General features: G+C 41.6%; 1 protein-coding gene across 4 annotated transcripts in view; it reads right to left on the bottom strand.

Moving 5' to 3' along the window:
• The window catches only part of Cad96Cb (protocadherin Fat 4-like Cad96Ca), a 328,400-nt gene extending 309,899 nt beyond the window's left edge, over window positions 1–18,501 (bottom strand). For all 4 annotated transcript variants that reach the window (XM_067158408.2, XM_068230420.1, XM_067158409.2 and 1 more), the window contains exon 1: window positions 18,369–18,501. The gene's annotated coding sequence lies outside the window, so the exon portion shown is untranslated. The remainder of the gene's footprint in view (window positions 1–18,368) is intronic.

The following is an 18,501-nucleotide window of genomic DNA, read 5'->3' as shown; positions in this document are numbered from 1 at the left end:
TAGGGTAGGTTCGTGAAGCAAGCTCTCGTCAGACCGACTTATTCAGAATCTGTAAATGAATTTGTAAATAGTGTATATAGTCGTCCTGGGTAATAAAGGACAGTGAAGTTAATCCATCTTTTATTTCTGGAGTTGCGGGACAGAGTTCGCACCTACAATTGACCACCCTACTTTACCGCTCGGCAGGACAGGTAATACGCCAACTCCAACGGCCTGGTGACCAACCAACTAGAAAGTCTCACAGGACAGGTAGGTCACGAAAAACTTTATTACTAATCCGAAAAAGTATTTATTTTAGAATGAAATAAGAGAAATATTCATTGCAATCATTACAATTAGGTACGGCAATCTAGTATCAATCCGGCTGTGTGGTGTAGTGGTTAGTGTGATTAGCTGCGTTCCCCCGGAGACCTGGGGTCGATTCCCGGCCCTGCTACGGAATTTGAAAAGTGGTATGAGGGGTGGAACGGAGTCCACTCAGTGTCGTAAGGTCAACTGAGTAGAGGGGGGTTCGATTCCCACTTCAGCCACACTCCAAGTGGTATTCCGTGGTTTCCTACTTCACGCAAATGCCGGAATGATACCTAACTTAAAGCCACAGCCGCTTCCTAATCTCTTCCTTGTCTATCTCTTCCGATCTTCCCATCCTCCACTCGGCCCCTGTTCAGCATAGCAGATGAGGCCACCTGGGCGAGGTACGGGTCTTCCTCTCCAGGTGTATACCTCGACCAAATGTCTCACGCTCCAGGACGCTCTCTTGAGGCGTTAGAGGTGGGACCCCTCACTAAGTCCAGCGGGAAAACCAACCCTGGACGATAAACTGATTAAATAATAATAATAATAATAATAATAATAATAATAATAATAATGAAAAAATCAAATGGTGTATGGCTTTTAGAGCCGGGAGTGTCCGAGGACAAGTTCGGCTCGCCAAATGCAGGTCTTTTGATTTGACTCCCGTAGGTGACCTGCGCGTCGTGTTGAGGATTAAATGATGGAGACGAGATATACACTCAGCCCCCGTGCCAGCGGAATTAACCAATTGAGGTTAAAATTCCCGACCCTGCCGGGAATCGAACCCGGGACCCCTGTGACCAAAGGGCAGCACGCTAGCCATTTAGCCATGGAGCCGGACAGTAGTAATAATTTAAAAAAACAGTAGATGGCGAGTAGAGAAAGTGACCAAACCAGCAGGTACAGACGTAGCTAGGAAGAGGCGTCTGGTCTGACTTTCTATGGACATGTCACGAGGATAAATCCACCTAGGATGATCTACCGGCTTCTGAACTAGTGGAAGAACAGGAAGATAGGGACACCATGGCTAACAGAAGTGCAGGAACTGGAAGTAACTGAAAACATCAGAAAGAGAGCACCTCTCAGAAGATTAAACAAAAGAGGTTTCAAGACAGACGACCTTGCAAGAAAACAGGCGCCCTCTGAACAAAAGAGACAAGGGAGACACAGCCAGAGAATGCGCGAGTAGTGGCCAAAACTGAAGTCCCTCTCTAAGCGGAAAAGTTGAACATCGTGGTCTTCAGGTGGCTCATTCGAGAGAAGAAAAATCAACTTCATTTCATACAATTTTTTTTTTCTTGGCTACTGGCTTTACGTCGCACCGACACATGTCTTATGGCGACGATGGGAAAGGGGAGGTCTAGAACTGAGAGGGAAGCGGCTGTGGCCTTAATTGAGGCACAGCCCCAGCATTGGCCTGGTGTGGAAATGGGAAACCACGGAAAACCATCTTCAGGGCTGCCGCCAGTGGGGTTCGAACCCACTATCTCTCGAATACTGGATACTGGCCGCTCTTAAGCGACTGCAGCTATCGAGCTCGGTCATACCAATGTAACGACAGCATATGAGACTGGTAAAAGCTAAAGTCAATTTACGAACGAGCGTAAAAACTGAATATAAAAATCTGTGACGATTTAATTACGCCAGTATATTACAATTTTGAAAATGTTTGAAACATGCATTTACACTTAATATAATTTATATTATATGCACTGTCCACGAGTTTTTCCCCATAAATGTCAAAACATTCACGGAAATGTATATTTATTTGAAAGGGGAAAGTAACGAGCTATGTCCTAAGTTCCTATAAAAACATTCATTTGTATGAAAGCCTCGTCTCTATTGATAAAGTGGATTCATAGTATAAACTCTCTTTCACATGAAGCTTTTGACGTAAACAGAACTGCAACAATGCTCTCGAGTTTCCTGTGAAAACAGTCATTTCTATAGAAGAATAAGTAACATCTGGAGAAGATCGAGATTGGGCTAATGTTAGGAGCATGCAGTACAGTTCCGCCCTTCCACTTGCAGTCCTGCAAACTGTTCAGTTCACTACAAAGAAAGCTTCTCAGACATAGTGATACCTGTCATACATTGGTTAGTGGGAATTCTACGGGCCCACGAGAGCCTCCGCGGCTCAGACGACAGCGTATCACCTCTGGGTTCCGTGGTTCAAATCCCGGTACTCCATGTAAGATTTGTGCTGGACAAAGCGGGGTCGAGACATGTGTTTCTCCAGTTACTCCGGTTTTTCCTGTCATCTATCATTCCAGTAACACTCTTCAAAATCATTACATTTATCAGTCATCAATCATTGCCCCGGGAGTGAGACAGGCTTCGGCAGCCGGCACATTTCCTATCCTCGCCGCCAGTTGGGGAGCTTCATTCCATTCCTGACCTTGACGAATGACTGAAAACTGGGTATGGATTTTCAATATACAATTTAACCTAAAACTCATCTCTGAAACACGTAAACACGATTGCAGTAAATGTGGATTTGTGGGTTTTTATTCCGACGCTCCTCAAATACAGTCGAACCTCGTTATCTCGAATCTCCATAAAGCAAAGGCATCTCCGTAAAAGCCATGAAGGTCCTTGGAGGAGTGGAAGTGCCAGTGGCGAAGCGTGAACTAAGTAAGGGGGTAGACAGAGATTTCTTTTATTTAAACTGTTTTAATCATATTATTATATGGAATTTTGTTTTCGACGCATACATCTGTATTCAGTATTATGTTAATGACTCTGAAAATAAGACTAACCCTATAACAACCTATAACCCTATGTGCACTTGCTTTATATATATATGAAATAGGCCGCGGGAGTTGTCAAATAACAACATACTTTTAGAATAAAAATAGCAATATATTTCATTATAATGTAGATTTAATAAGAGAAGTAAGAAATACATAGTTGTTCGTACTAGTCACCTTAAATAATATTCTTGTAAATGAGTTTAATCCGCCTGTCCTTCATTTCGGCAAATATATCTATTACTCTCGTCTTGAAGTCAGGCGTCTTGCTAAGATTCCACAGAAATTTCTTCCCTATAGCTAGAGTTCCCAAGTTAGACAGTCTCTGGTTGGTCATCCAATTCCTTAAATACCTTTTAATTCATTTTAATGCACTCATAGCGCGTTCACTAGAAACTGACTAACGGAATATACAACATCAAGTTAAGCAATTTTTTCCGTTGCGTACTCTGGAGTACCTTATTAAGACTGGAAGCCAATAGTTATTGGGTTTATAATACCGCAACTAATATTGGCGGGCAAGAAAATACACGTACTTGAAGGGTTTTGATACTGTCATTCATTTATTAGGTGTAAGTTTACTATACTTCGTATTTAAACATTATTAATTTATTTTTAGACGTGTCTTATAATTACGTAAATTCAAATTAATAACATTAAAAGCATGTCTAAGATGGTAGCCAATAAGAGCACCTTTGTAAGAGAGATCCAAATACTAGCCAATGAGAGCAAGAAGAGACGCTGGTAAGTCTGTCTACTGGGCGGAGACATCTCGCTATAGGATAGTCATAGTTCCACAGTCAGTGCCTACAGATAGCGTTAGTGTTGCTCTATCTGAAAGCTTTGAAAAACAAAGCGAAAATACACAGAATGGACAGCGTCTACTTTCGCCTACGTGCTTCATGTAACTAACGCGAGCCTTAGCATTGCCGAAGTGAGACGAAAATAAGTAAAGCGGGGAATAAAATAATGTCACGAATCTGGAAATATTTAATGTTCTAAAAAGTAATTGAATAAACTAGACAATATTTCTTTCACAATATGTTAAGGGTACACGCTGTCTACCCTGTCTCCCCTGACGCTTCGCCCTTGGGAAGTGCCTGCATTTTCTGCATCACATGACTTGTTCGACTGCACTATCCGTAACACCTCGGTACTTAGTGATTAGAGTGAGCTCTACACTCAGCCGCAATCCCCCCCCCCCCCCCAGGAATTAACCTGGTACTCATTTTTGGTGTAGGCTGAGAACTTCAGGGCCATGTGCACCTCCGGAAGTGAAAATCTCGTTTATTAAATTTGTCGACTTCTTGACGGGGAAAATAATCCACGTCCTTCCGGGCGAAACGAGCACGCCTTTTACTGCCTCGGCCAGGCAGCCCCTACTCGAATTTCCAGTACCTCGAAATAACTTCTATTTCCCTGTCATCTGTTCTATTCTTCACGTGTATCTGTCTATTACTCGAAATTCGATTGCACGAGTTTCTCCATTTCTCGAAGCAAACATTTCCTCCATAGAAGCTGAAAATATTCTGTAACTCGAATTTTGTACAACATTAACTGTGCATCTTACAATCAGACTTCGGCATGTTTACATAATGGCTCATTTATCCATCCCTGGTGCGTTGACCGTAGGCAGTTAAGCCTCATTCAGAATGCGCCGACGTAAACTTAACTGCGAGTCCGTAAAATTAAGGGATTGCAAACTCCAAGCTCTTGCGGTTAATTTTACGTTATGTTTAAGAACCAGTCAATCAGACCAGACGTAAACATTGTATTTTGTGCGCCATATAATGACTTCTTTCGACGAAACCATCGTAATTCTCTTTCAAAATAATCTGTGTGTATAGGCCTATATGATACAAGGAAAAAAGAATTACAAAGACGCCGTACCGAAAAAGAATACGTGGAAGTAAATATGCTGTAGCAATGAAATCTGACTGTAAATGGCGGGAGACAAGCTCGAAGCGCTGGCGACCGGACGAGAGACAATCCCTGTCATAGATAAAACAGTGTCCCTGTATATTTCTTAACAGTATAACAGACTACTAGTTTACGAAAACTATATAATCCAAACATCTCATCGGAATGTGATAGCTAGACGCATAGATGTCGGTAAAGAAGAGACACTTCTTTATTAGGAGAGGGGAATCAAATCGTAAGATAGTATCAAACAGTTTAGGATTCATCCGCATGTACAAAACGAACCGATGAGGGGCATTTCTTAGAGTAGATTACCGAAATCGCCCTGAGATAACCTTCTTTGATTCAAGGGATGAACACATTATCTGCACCGTTGTTTAGTTCGCCTTTTAATGTACACAGCTCCCAGGAGCAAAGCAAAACATGTTTGAAGTAATATGAATTCCTCTACCACGTTGTTTGATTCCATCGAGATATTAAAATATAAAACTGCGAGATAGCCCAAAACCCGACTTCCGTACTAAATAACTTGGCAGTGGGGCCTTAGAGCTGTATGAATCCTCTGCTGTATCGTCACTACACCAGGCGGTAGGTGCCTGCACTAATTTTCGATCCTACATACAGAGTTAGTCGAGAGTGAAAAGGACAGGAGGCGTATAGTTTCAAACACGACCAAGTCCATCTTTTTCACTTTCTGATATTTTGACTTCCATGGATTCCTCTTTACAAGATGAATACAACGGGAACGAAAGTGGGTTTCAAATCCGGCCAGATCACATTTAAAATTGCAGCCAAAAATGAGGTTTCATATCAAAGTCGGCCAAGTCCCTGTTAACCCGCACGGGCCAATAATCCTGCGCTATCCAGTCACGTGTTTTCTTCCGGTAATATGGCGGCCTGGCGTTTGTTCGAGTCACATGTGGTGGTTTTGTTTGCGTGTATTTTAATAAATATTTTATAAATTATAAATATATACGTAATTAATTGGTCGTTTTTAATAGTATTCATATTTGCTGTGCAATAAAATGGAGGAAATTAATAAACGCCATACCAGAAAGCGGCAACGTGATCTTTCGGTTATGTGTTTCGAAGGCGCGATGGTATTGAATAGGTATAATATGAAGAATATACATTGAAGTAGCTACATGAATCCACAAATTTGCAAAATAAACACTATTTAAATGTTAATTAGCCTCTACATTTGTTACAATGTTGGGTAATTTTACACAAACATAACGTGTAAAATAATAATCTTTATAAAGATTTTTCACTAAATCTTATATCATTTTTAATAATATTTGTTCTAAATAAAGTCAAGATGAACACAGTTGGAAAATAGGCCTAATCTACATTTCCTTTTTCTTTAGGTATTAGGCCAAATTTTCTAATCTAAGTTTCAAAGATGGCCAAGTTCCACAGTTAGTTTCAAACATGGTCAAGTCCAAATTTTAAATACATTTATCAATTCATGTAATATATCTAGACTGTAAAAATTGTATGGTAATGAATCAGAAGCCTCTGCTAAGCAACATAAAAATTAAAGTGTCTGAATAGATATGAATACCCTAAACAAGTTTTTTGCTTCTCCTGAAAAAAAAAACATCAACGGACTTGGCCATGTTTGAAACTATACGCCTCATATATCTCATGTTTTTCTACTGAACATTTATTGTCTTCGACGACTTGCCATAACAAGTGCTGTAATTAAAACGAAGAAATACTTCAAGTTCGTTTTTTATACCTTGAAGAACACTTAAGCCAGTATCAAGTCGTAGTTACACGTTATTAGATTACGTGCAATCCTCGAAGGCGAGGATTCGCTATATATCGAAATTTTGACAACTCGAAATAAAATTCAACTCCCGAGGTGAATCGAGATATCGAAGTTCGACTGTATAAGCGTTACGCCTGTAGAGATAGCTACCAGCTCTGCAGGCGCCAAGCACAAAGCACACCACTCGAAACTAACGCTAGAAAACGGATCTAAATATCACATTGGGCCAGAACATGTTCAGTTTCTGAGAAGCACACCACCTCATCCAGGTACCCGTGCACCCCTAAACGAAATCAGTTTCGAACAGTAGCTCCGATTTGTATAAATCCTGTTTTCTTCAGCTAATTCTTTCCTTTAATTTATTAAATTATTTAAAAAAAAAGTACTTTGCGGAAATACGCACAAAATGTCGTTCGTCGCGGCTAACCGAATTGTACAGAAAGTAGTGGAGAGACCCGCGGAATAATGTGTAGCATATTCTGCGACTAAAGAGTAACAGGAAGCCGCTTACTCAGTGAATGCGTGTGTTCAGTTCTATCTGGTGTCTGTTACTTAGTGTGTAGTCAAATAATGAATGACACTTTATTGCATTATCACGCCATCCTTACACACGCATAACGAGTGTTCCTTTGGTGTAAGTTTTATTGTACACTGAAATGAAATGGCGTATGGCTTTTAGTGCCGGGAGTGTCCTTAGACATGTTCGGTTCGCCAGATGCAGGTCCTTTGATTTGACTCCCATAGGCGACCTGCGCGTCGTGTTGAGGATGAAATGATGAAGACGACGCATGCACCTAATGTTCGAACCAGCGAAATTAACCAATGATTGTTAAAATTCCCGACCCTGCCGGGAATCGAACCCGGGAAACCTGTGACTAATGGTCAGCACACTAACCATTTAGACACGGAGTCTGACTATTGTATAGTAAGATTATTATCGCTCTTAAGTTGGTAGACTGTCAACCTTTACTTCTCTATCGAAATTCGCTCAGAGAGCATCAAAAACCATTTTATAACAATTTTCTTTTTTGATGTCTACAAACACCTCCCCCCGCTATATCCCATGGGACACGGGGCTTTTTATTGTCCATACCTTTTTGTGCCTCCCCCCCCCCCCCCCTTAATTGCCAATCGCCGCAACTGCTTTCGAACGAGGTTGAGTGTCCATCGTGAGTAATGTCTTCCTGGTAGTACAAGAATTAATGTTTGAAATAATTGGAACATTTGCTCTGTCTCATCTATAGAGATTGCTTATATAGGTATGAGATCGTGGGAGGCCAGCATAAATGATTGAGGTCATGTCATAACTCCTACGCTCGGATGCGGGTATCACCAACATCAAAGATGTGCAGGTTATTGCACAACTATCTAAACTATTAATAAATGAGATGGTGTCTGTCTGTGTCCCGGATAGGCTCGAAAACTACTGGACTGATATAGCTGAAATTTGTTAAGGATATAGGTTGAAATCCCCAGTCTGGCAAGCGATACTTTAGATTTTGATATATTTCACAGTTTCGAACTTGCGAAAGATTTTATAGGGGTATGTACAAAATTTAGGCAATTTTTGTCCTACATCAACTAAACTAACAGGTAAAGGGTTGTTTGAGTCATCACTCTATGCCACCCTATCCTGTCCTAACCTTGTAATGTCTACGTAACTACTACATCCTACATCAAATCTGTTTGCTATATTCATGTCTTGGTCTACCCTTACCGTTCTTACCACCTACACTTCCCTCTAAAACCAACTGAACAAGTTCTCGGTGTCTTAGGATGTGTCCTATCATTCTCTCTTCTGCTTGTCAAATTCAGCCAAATCGATCTACTCTCACAAATTCGATTCAGTACCTCTTAATTCGTGATTCGATCTACGCATCTCACTCTCAAGCATTCTTCTATAGGTAACACCACATTTCAAAAGCATCCATTGTCTCTTAATGTTGAAAACTCTTCTTAGCGGACAAAGTAGGGGTCTCCATACAACGAAAAACGTAAAATTAAGGAATTTCCTCAATTGTACCGAAAGTTGAAGGACCCATATAGGTTTCAAACTGTGAGTCTAGGATAGCTCTATCAAACTAAAAAAATAATCGAAAATCACTTCCCGCATAAATGCAGTTCCTGGAAAAACAGCCTAAAATTCCTTGTTTCTTTACTTTCCCTTTTTATCGAAATCCTAGCCAAATCAACATATAATTCTTTCTGTAATGAGTTCTTTGGTTCAATACCCTCGGACGTTCTCAGAGTTTTTGAAACATGTCTACATATTAATATAAATTTTGCTTTACGGGGGCGAAAGCTGGGTGGACTCAGGATATCTTATTCATAAATTAGAAGTAAGAGACCTGGTACAAACAGGTGGGAACAATGGCAGGAGGGCACTCGGAATGGCATATTTAGGAATGTACTCGATGGATGAAGCTGTACGCATAAACCAGCTTCGGTGGTGGGGTCATGTGGGGCGAATGGAGGAGAATAGATTACCTGGGAGAATAATGGACTCTTATGGAGGGTAAGAGAAGGAGAGGGAGACCAAGACGACGGTGGTTATACTCAGTTTCTAACGATTTAAAGGTAAGTATAGAACAAAATGAGGCCACAGCACTAGTTGCAAATAGAGGATTGTGGCGACGTTTAGTAAATTCACAGAGGCTTGCAGACTGAACGCTGAAAGACATAACAGTCTATAATTCCTGCTATTTTGATTAACGTCGCACCGACACAGATATATCTTATGGCGACCATGGGATAGGAAAGGCCTAGGAAGTGGAAGCGGCCGTGGCCTTAAGGTACAGCCCCGGCATTTGCTTGGTGAGAAAATAGGAAACCACGGAAAACCATCTTCAGGGCTGCCGACAGTGGGGCTCGAACCCACTATCTCCCGAGTACTGGATACTGGCAGTCTATAATGATAACGTATGCATATCTACACTGAATGTAGTTATAAGGGCCTAAGTGAAACTCTGCATTGCCTCATATTAGCGCTCGTCGTGGTGGAAAAAGGCAAACTGCTGGTCTACCCGACCGGAAAACTATGATTAAGGAAAGGATTGTAACTTTTAGGTATAAAGAAAGAATATATTCTCTTACTTCACTGTAAGCCTCCGTGACTTAGGCGACAGCCGCTCACCCACGGTCTTTCAGCGCAGGGTTCCATGGTCCAAATCCCGAGCACTCCATGTAAGATTTATGCTAGACAAAGCGCACGCGGGACAGGCTTTTCTCCGGGTACTCCGGTTTTCCGTCATCTTTCATTCAGCAACGGTATCAACCATCATTTCATTTAATCTGTCAGTCAATCATTGCCCCACCGGAGTGCGACAGGCTTCGGCAGCCGGCACAATTCCTATCCTCGCCGCAAGATGGGGGCTTCATTCATTCCATCCCTGATCCGGTCACTGACTGGAAAACAGGTTGTAGGTTTTCTTTTTCTCTTACTTTATTATATTTTTTAAACCTAATATTTGTAGTCCTAGGACATTTTCAACACTGAGCCGCTTGCCTGAAGGACTAGAACTGTGGATTTTTTTTCTGAGCTACTTATGATCCATGTTTCACTTCCATACAGACCCATGCTCCAAACGGAAGTTTTCACAAACATCTTTCTAAATCCTAGATCAATATTCAAAGTTAGCACATTTCTTTTCTTATGAAAGGCCTTAGGCGCCTCTGTGGTGTAGTGGTTAGCGCGATTAGCTGCCACCCCCGGAGGTCCGGGTTCGATTCCCGGCTCTGCCACAAAATTTGAAAAGTGGTACGAGGGCTGGAATGGGGTCCACTCAGGCTCGGGAGGTCAACTGAGTAGAGGTGGGTTCGATTCCCACCTCAGCCATCCTCGAAGTGGCTTTCCGTGGTTTCCCACTTCACCTCCAGGCGAATGCCGGGATGGTACCTAACTTCAGGCCACGGCCGCTTCCTTCCCTCATCCTTGCCTATCCCTTCCAATCTTCCCATCTCCCTACTAGGCCCCTGTTCACCATAGCAGGTGAGGCCGCCTGGGCGAGGTACTGGTCATACTCCCCAGTTGTATCCCCCGACCAAGAGTCTGAAGCTCCAGGACACTGCCCTTGAGGCGGTAGAGGTGGGATCCCTCGCTGAGCCCGAGGGAAAAGCCGAACCTAGAGGGTAAACAGATGATGAAAGGCCTTCCTTCCCTGTGCTAGTCTGCATTGCATGTCCTTATTTCTGCCACCGTTAGCTATTTTACTAACCAAACAATCATCTACTTCCTTTAAGTCTTCATTTCATAATCTAATATTGCAGATATCACCTGACTTTATTCGATTGCACTTCATGAATTTTGGTTTGGACGACATCTTGTACTCCTTACCCAAGACTGTCTATACTATTCAGCAATTTCTCCAGATCTTTTGCAGACCCAAATACATCGGCAAATCTCAGGGTTTTGAATTCCTCTCTTTGGATTGCGATTTCCTTTCCAAATTTCTCTTTGATTTCCGGGTAAATGGCTAGCTTTATCGAAAAATGAAGGGTACCAAGTGGCCTTAAAATTACGTGTTCTACAAGAAACGCCATATACACTTTCTTCGTAACTAACGGTTTTACAGAATATTCAGCTTTCTTGGTTGTGGTTTTCTTCACTTATGAATGGGCTACCTATTCTGCGCTTAAGTCGTCCTTTCGTTAACAGGTCAGCTGAAGAATGAGCGTGCCATTCTACGGAAACCGTTTGGAGGCTACAATTGTACTGTTGACACTGCTAAGTTCCTGCTTATCCACATTTGAGAACTGCTGCGGGATGTAGTTTCGTCAGCCATTTCCATTCTCACCGTCATCGTATTATAAAGAACAGTATTACTGAACCATTATGTTTCTTACTGGGATAGGCCCCGTGGTGTAGGGGTAGCGTGCCTGCCTCTTACCCGGACCTGAGGGCTGGTTTGAGGTCCACTCAGCCTACGTGATTAGAATTGAGGAGCTATCTGACGGTGAGATAGCGACCCCGGTCTAGAAAGCCAAGAATAACGGCCGAGAGGATTCGTAGTGCTGACCACACGACACCTCGTAATTTGCAAGTCTTCGGGCTTCACGGGCTGTAGTGCCATGGGGTTTGTTTTTGTTTTGTTTGAACTAGAATAACTTACAAGTCTATTTGCGGATAGCGCAGTAAATGAGTAGCAGAATAGTTGATATGCTCTTTTAAAGGGGCCTAAGATCTAAGGTCATCGGCCCCTAATGGTACGAGATGGACGACATGATATAATTAAAATTTTAAAATGTAACCACTGACTAGAATTTAAAACAAATGAAGATGAATAATGATGGTGACCTTAAAATAATCAGTGAATCTAATTCGCAATGCCTTATTTCCGGTAAAATGAAAGATGATAGGTTATGGTAGAACAAGACATTGCCTTAAAATTCAATAATATATTATGCAAATTATTTTAAAAACACATTAAAATACACAAACTAAAACAGAGTACCGGAGAGTTGGCCGTGCGGTTACGAGCGCGCGGCTGTGAGCTTGCATCCGGGAGGTAGTGGGTTCTAATCCCACTGTCGGCAGCCCTGAAGATGGTTTTCCGTGGTTTCCCATTTTCACACCAGGGACATAAAAAAATCCGTAGCGTAACGGTTAGTGTGATTAGCTGCCGTCCTCGGGAGCCTGGGTTCGATTCCCGGTACTGCCAGATATTTAAAAATGGCAGGAGGGCTGGTATGTGGTTGAAATGGTACATGCAGCTCACCTCCATTGGGGGTGTGCCTGAAAAGAGCTGCATCACCTCGGGATGAGGACACGAGTTTCCTTTTTTTTTTTCTTCTTAACCAGGCAAATGCTGTATCTGCACCTTAATTAAGGCCACGGCCGCTTCCAACTCCTAGGCCTTTCCTATCCCATCGTCGCCATAAGACCTATCTGTGTCGGTGCGACGTAAAGCAAATAGAAAAATAAGTATTGTCTAGGCGGACCCATATAACATAAAATGGTTAAGATTACAGATAATAATATTGGCTTTACGTCCCAGTAACTACTTTTACGGTTTTTCGGAGACCCCAAGGTGCCGGAATTTAGTCCCGCAGGATTCCTTTTACGTAAATTTACCGACACAAGACTGACGTATTTGAGCACCTTCAAATACCACCGGACTAAGCCAGGAACGAAGCTGCCAAGTTGAGGTCAGAAAGCCAGCGCCTCAACCATCTGAGCCACACAGCCCGGCAATAAATTCTGAAAGGAAATAGTAAGCGGCAGCACAACGAAGGTTTTGGGGGGGATGTAAGAATGAGGAAGGGAGCGAAGTGGTGTGCGTTTCTGCGGTGGCTGGTATGCTAGTGCATGGTATTGTCTAAATATGAAGAGGAGACTAGTGGGACAGACACAGACACACCCAGTGTCCGAGCCAGAAGCGATTAAAAACTCATACCCGGCCGTAATTCGAACCCGGGACCTTCTGAGCCGAAGGGAAGTACGCCAACCATTCAGCCAAGTAGTCGGACAATCAAAACACACTACCGAGTACAATTTAATAGACATGTCCTCAACAGTGTTTTAATTATAATTAGAATTACGCCTGATTCTGAAAATTACGGAAAATGAACAACATAGGAATGATTTAGCCGCCTAGCTTAGATTCGGGGGATGGTGGGTTCGAATCCCATTGTCCGAGCACATGGGGGCTACATCTTAATTGAGGCTACGACCGTTACCTTTCCGATCCTTGCATGGCAAGATAACTGTCGAAGTTTTACGTGCTGGAGATAGCCTATACGAAGATATTTACAAACATATCTTCTGAACTAGAAGAAATAATTGAAAAAAGTCAGATAAAACAAAGTACAACTTTTTACAATTTGCTTTATTATCTGCGCACTTTTTAGCGATAGATTAACACCCTAGTGCTGAAGCGATCGACCTCGGCAACCTTCGAGATTCGTGCTGGCAATCTTTGAAAGAAACTATGAATCGCTTATGCATCTCTGTGCGACGTCTAGCGTACACTTTACGTACTAGTACTACTGTTATTTATACAGCAAAGCCAAACTATAGAATTCACTCTAGGAATAAGATTCGCATCGAGAAATGTTATATGTCATGTATTGTGTGACACAGTTGTTGGCTTAAAATAACAATATCGATCGATCGTATTATCGATTCATTCCAGATTTCATTTCCGTTCAGTTGGCAGTACTAACGGAACCGGAAGTGCTCCCTCCTTACTCCTCAACCCCGTACAGAAATCTATCGCTAAAAAGTTTAGGTCTTATGGCAACGAGACAGGAAAGGGCTTAGATATGAGAAGGAAGTGACCGTGGCCTGAAGGTACCGTTCCAGGAAACCAAGTAAAAGCATCTTCAGGGCTGCCAACAGTGGGGTTCGAAGTCACTATCCCTTGAATGCAAACTGATAACTACAAGATAATTATGCAAAAAGTTCAGATAAATTTGAACGTAAGGTCCCTGGGACAGTTCAGTCCCGAATTTTCGCCCTTTGTTTATAACAGTGGCCTTTAAAAATCTCTCTCCCTCTCTTCTAGCTTCCTTACCTCCAGCCTTCCCTGTGTTCCCACTGTGATCGAACCTGCCAGCGTTTCCTGGAGGTGGCAACACCGCGATCTAGAACCTCACAACCCTAGTTGTGTAAGTGTGATTCATTATATTCCTTCTGTGAGATGTGTCCCGCCTCCGTAGTGTAACGGTTAGGGCTACCCGCTGCCGTCCTCCATGGTCCGGGTTTGATCTCCGGTACTGGTAAAAATTAAAGAAAAAACAGCAGGAGGGTTGGCATATGCTTCAAATAATACATGCAGCTCACCTCGTTTGCGGGTGTGTACGAAGAGAGTTGCGCCACCTCGGGACGAGTTTACAAGGTAAAATAAACAGAAACTGTCCAATTCCTTGGCTGAATGGTCAGCGCAGTGCTCTTCGGTTCAGAGGACCCCGGGTTCCATTCCCGGCCGGGTCGGAGATTTTAACCTTAAATGGTTCATTCCCTTGGTTCGGGGACTCGCACACAACACGTAAGACACAATGGGTTGGCTCTTTTGAACATTCAGAGACATTTTAAATCTATTTTCTAAGAAACCTCCAAAGTTGGATTTTAGATTGATGATAATGAAGCTTGTTTAAAGGGGCCTAACATCTAGGTCATCGGCCCCTAATGGTACGAAATGTAATGACCAATTAAAAGTCCAAAATCCTCCACTAACCAGAATTCAAAACGCGAGGACGAAGAATGAATGGATGGATATGAATTTAAAACAATCAGTGGATCCGACCCGCAATGCCACACATTCACAGAAACTGACTTATTACTATTACTAACCAAGAGACTGCTTCTATAGCATAACACTGAATCGATGATGCTTGTAGTGTAAAGGAGTCCAAAATCCAAGTCATCGGCCTCCCATAATGGTACTTATCTCTAGGAAAGTAGAACCATGGTATTTATGTTGCGGTATTAATCAAAAGTAGCGTAGACTCGCGGTATCCCACAAAATATGGTAGTACTCACAGGTAATGAAATTAGCACATGTAATACAGACCTATGGTGTTTCGCACATTGCGGCGCCATTTATAGGCAACGCTAACCTATGGTGTTCATTACATAGGTGTACTAACCACAGGGACTCGCACCATCCCGTGGTGTTCCTCATATAGTGGGTACTAATCATAGGCAAGCCAGAACCATGTTGTCGCTCCTAAAGTTGTATTAATCACAGGTACTGTAGAAGCCGGCAATGCACTCTTTTGCTACTAATCACAAGTAGTTTCATGGTTCTAATACAATCATCCCTTGGTCGCCCCTTTTAGTCGCCCCTTACGGAAGACAGGGGATACCGTGGGTGTATTCTTAGTCTGCGTCCTCCACCCACAGGGTGTGGATTTTAGATTGTAATCTGAACATCAACATACAGTAATTCACTTGTATCAGTGTCCTTATGACAGTCATGCTGCGCGCACCACGCACACCATTATGTTCTGTAATTTTGTAACTATAAACCCCCTCTCAGCAAAGATGTGTACAGTGTGTCTGTCTGGTGGTCAGGGGTGTACGCTGTTTATCAGCCGCTGCCTGTTCCAGACAACAGACACCCGGGATCTTCGCGAGAGTGCGGCAGAACTGCTTGCGCCGCTGCAATACATGCATTGAGACTGACGGTCGTCACTTTGAACAATTACTACGAGCTACGTTGTTATGTGGTGTACGCTGTGTATGTCCGTAACACAAATATGTATTTCCGACCATTGATTCCCTATCTCAATATAATCTGTTGTGGACCCACTATCACCTGTTTCAATTTGACCCAACAGGTTTAAGACATCCTGTATCTTTGCCGTATATGTTAATGTCCTCTAATTTCATCTGTGATGTCAAATGTAATTAATTTAGGCTACAGCACCGTTATGACCCTTGTGCCTCTTGAAATAAAGAGGCCTATATAAATAATAATACTGCGTTTAGGATGCAGACTGCGATTATTCAGACATGTCCAAAGGCTCCTGTGTTGCACCATGAAAACTGCAACCTTACAAGTAACATCATTTTTGGTCCTCTAATATTGCCATTATCTGCTTATGTTATGAACAGCATTTTAATTCAGAATGCATAGTTAATATACTGTATTGAAATTAATACTTCGATATTTTCTTACCCATATTTCCAGTAATGATCCGTGGCACCTCACGTAAGTAACGATGTACAACAATGTTAATGTAAAACTTGGGGTCTATTTTAACCAGTCATTTGCGAATACCGTCATCACTCACATGAATGTAAAAAGAGAGAGAGAGAGAGAGAGAGAGAAGAAAGCAGGCGTATAGGATTCAGTGACATTGCTTTTGACAGCTGTACGAACGTCCAATTCATGGAAGATTACTTTGTGATCAATGTTTGGAAAATATCAGGAATTGTGTTAATTTTGGGCAGTAATAACTTTGTATATACAGTATATATTTAAATTTTCGTTTACTCCATAGTAAATAACTAATACACTTTTATTTCAACATTTCCCTGAATTATTGTACTAGGGGCAAGTTAAGGAAGACTATTGTTCAACCAAAGTTAAGTAAACGAGAAAATATGAATAATTTTTGAAGCATCATTGTTAGTAGTAAAAGGAAAGTGTGGTATAAGTATAGACTTTTTAAAAATATATTTGCCCTATAAAGGGTTAAAGATACGATGGGACAGGACAGTGCTATGACTGGGAAAGTGGCGTTAAGGCATAACTCCGGTATTTGACTGGTGTAAAAATTGGGAAATCACGAAAAAACCCTTTCAGGATTCGAACCCATTACCTCCTGAATTTAAGCTAATAGATACACGCCTCGAGCGTACTCGATCGGTAGATATTAACAGTACCTGTCCATTTTTTTTCATCCTGTTACTACACAGAAAGTTCTTTGCAAGTATTTAGATGAGAATAAATTTAGTCAAATCCACGGCCGTTGTCCCGTACGGTACATTTCTAGAATGTCGCTAAGAATGGTTAAATGAAATTAAACGAAAAATCTAGAGTCACCTCTACTGGGATCAATGACGGTTAATAAGTTATAAGGTTCTTGGTACTACCTGAATTTTATTAGGGTGACGTATTCACATTGTGTCATTCGATTTGCAGGGAAGAAATTACTAGAACATTGTCTACCTCATAAACAAGTAAAGCAACGTCCGCGAAAGTGAACTCAATTTATTGCAAAATAAATTTGTAGTTGTAAGGTTTTTGTATGTATCTTTGCAATGGCATTTCATTTTTTAAACTGTATAGACCAACTTTCTTCACAGCTGAAGATGGTAAAATATGATAGCCCGAAGCATGCCGTAATGTTTTAAAGAACTTTTATCAGACTATAGTTAAAACTAAGTATTGAACAGGTGGACCTATACAAAATATTTTATAAGAATTTAATCTCTGTACATTATACTGTCAATACGGAACCAACATGAAATTGATAGTTGTTCTTGAGACTGTAACTTCCCCTAACTTGCAACTAACTTTACGTGAGTACTCTAGTTTCCAATTCCTCAATCCACTCCCCATACTGACCATTTAAGAAAATCGCAATCAAAATATCACCTAAACAGTCTTGCTCACAGTGAAACTGGACTACAGAGACTAATAAACCCATTTAGCAATGGCAGAGCAAGGAATAAGCAGCTCGTAATCTAAAAGAGGCCCAACTATTCTGGTTTCTGACAAAATCTGTGAAGAAGCTGCAGCAAATTTCAGTTTTGAGTACGGTGGGTTGCTTTAATTTTCGGTAAATGCAAGTAGTCAAAAATGAAAAATAGCAATAAAGTACCATTATAAGTAAAATAATCGATATAAGTTTATTTAGAAGGGGTAGATGTAAGGAAGGTTACCGGTACAAAAATACGTTGTAGCGGTAATTTCTGTTTTAAGAGGCAACTGGGCTCAACATTAAACCTCAAAAACTAATCAGAGGTAAACCTAGTACCGGCCAATGGGCCAGTAAATTTGTTTCCATTTTGCCTTGAACCCGTATTGATGTTTACCACGAATAAGACAGACACTTCACTTCTAACATGCATTAATAGAAAAATAGTCGATGCATGTTGAATGAATCAACCCTGCACTGAAATAGGACAGTGCCGAATAATATCCAAAAAATGAAACTAAAAATATATGTTGGTGACTTACCGCATATGTCGCAGCACGTAGATCACTTTTGACACTAAAACAACACTTTAGAACGCACTATCACGTCAAGAACTCGCCCGCGCAAACACGAAGTAACATCTGCCGCATTCGAAAGTTCACGCCAAACTGAGTC

Source organism: Anabrus simplex, chromosome 14 (genome assembly GCF_040414725.1).
Source record: "Anabrus simplex isolate iqAnaSimp1 chromosome 14, ASM4041472v1, whole genome shotgun sequence".
Taxonomy (NCBI): domain Eukaryota; kingdom Metazoa; phylum Arthropoda; class Insecta; order Orthoptera; family Tettigoniidae; genus Anabrus; species Anabrus simplex.
This window is presented reverse-complemented; position numbering and strand designations above follow the sequence as displayed.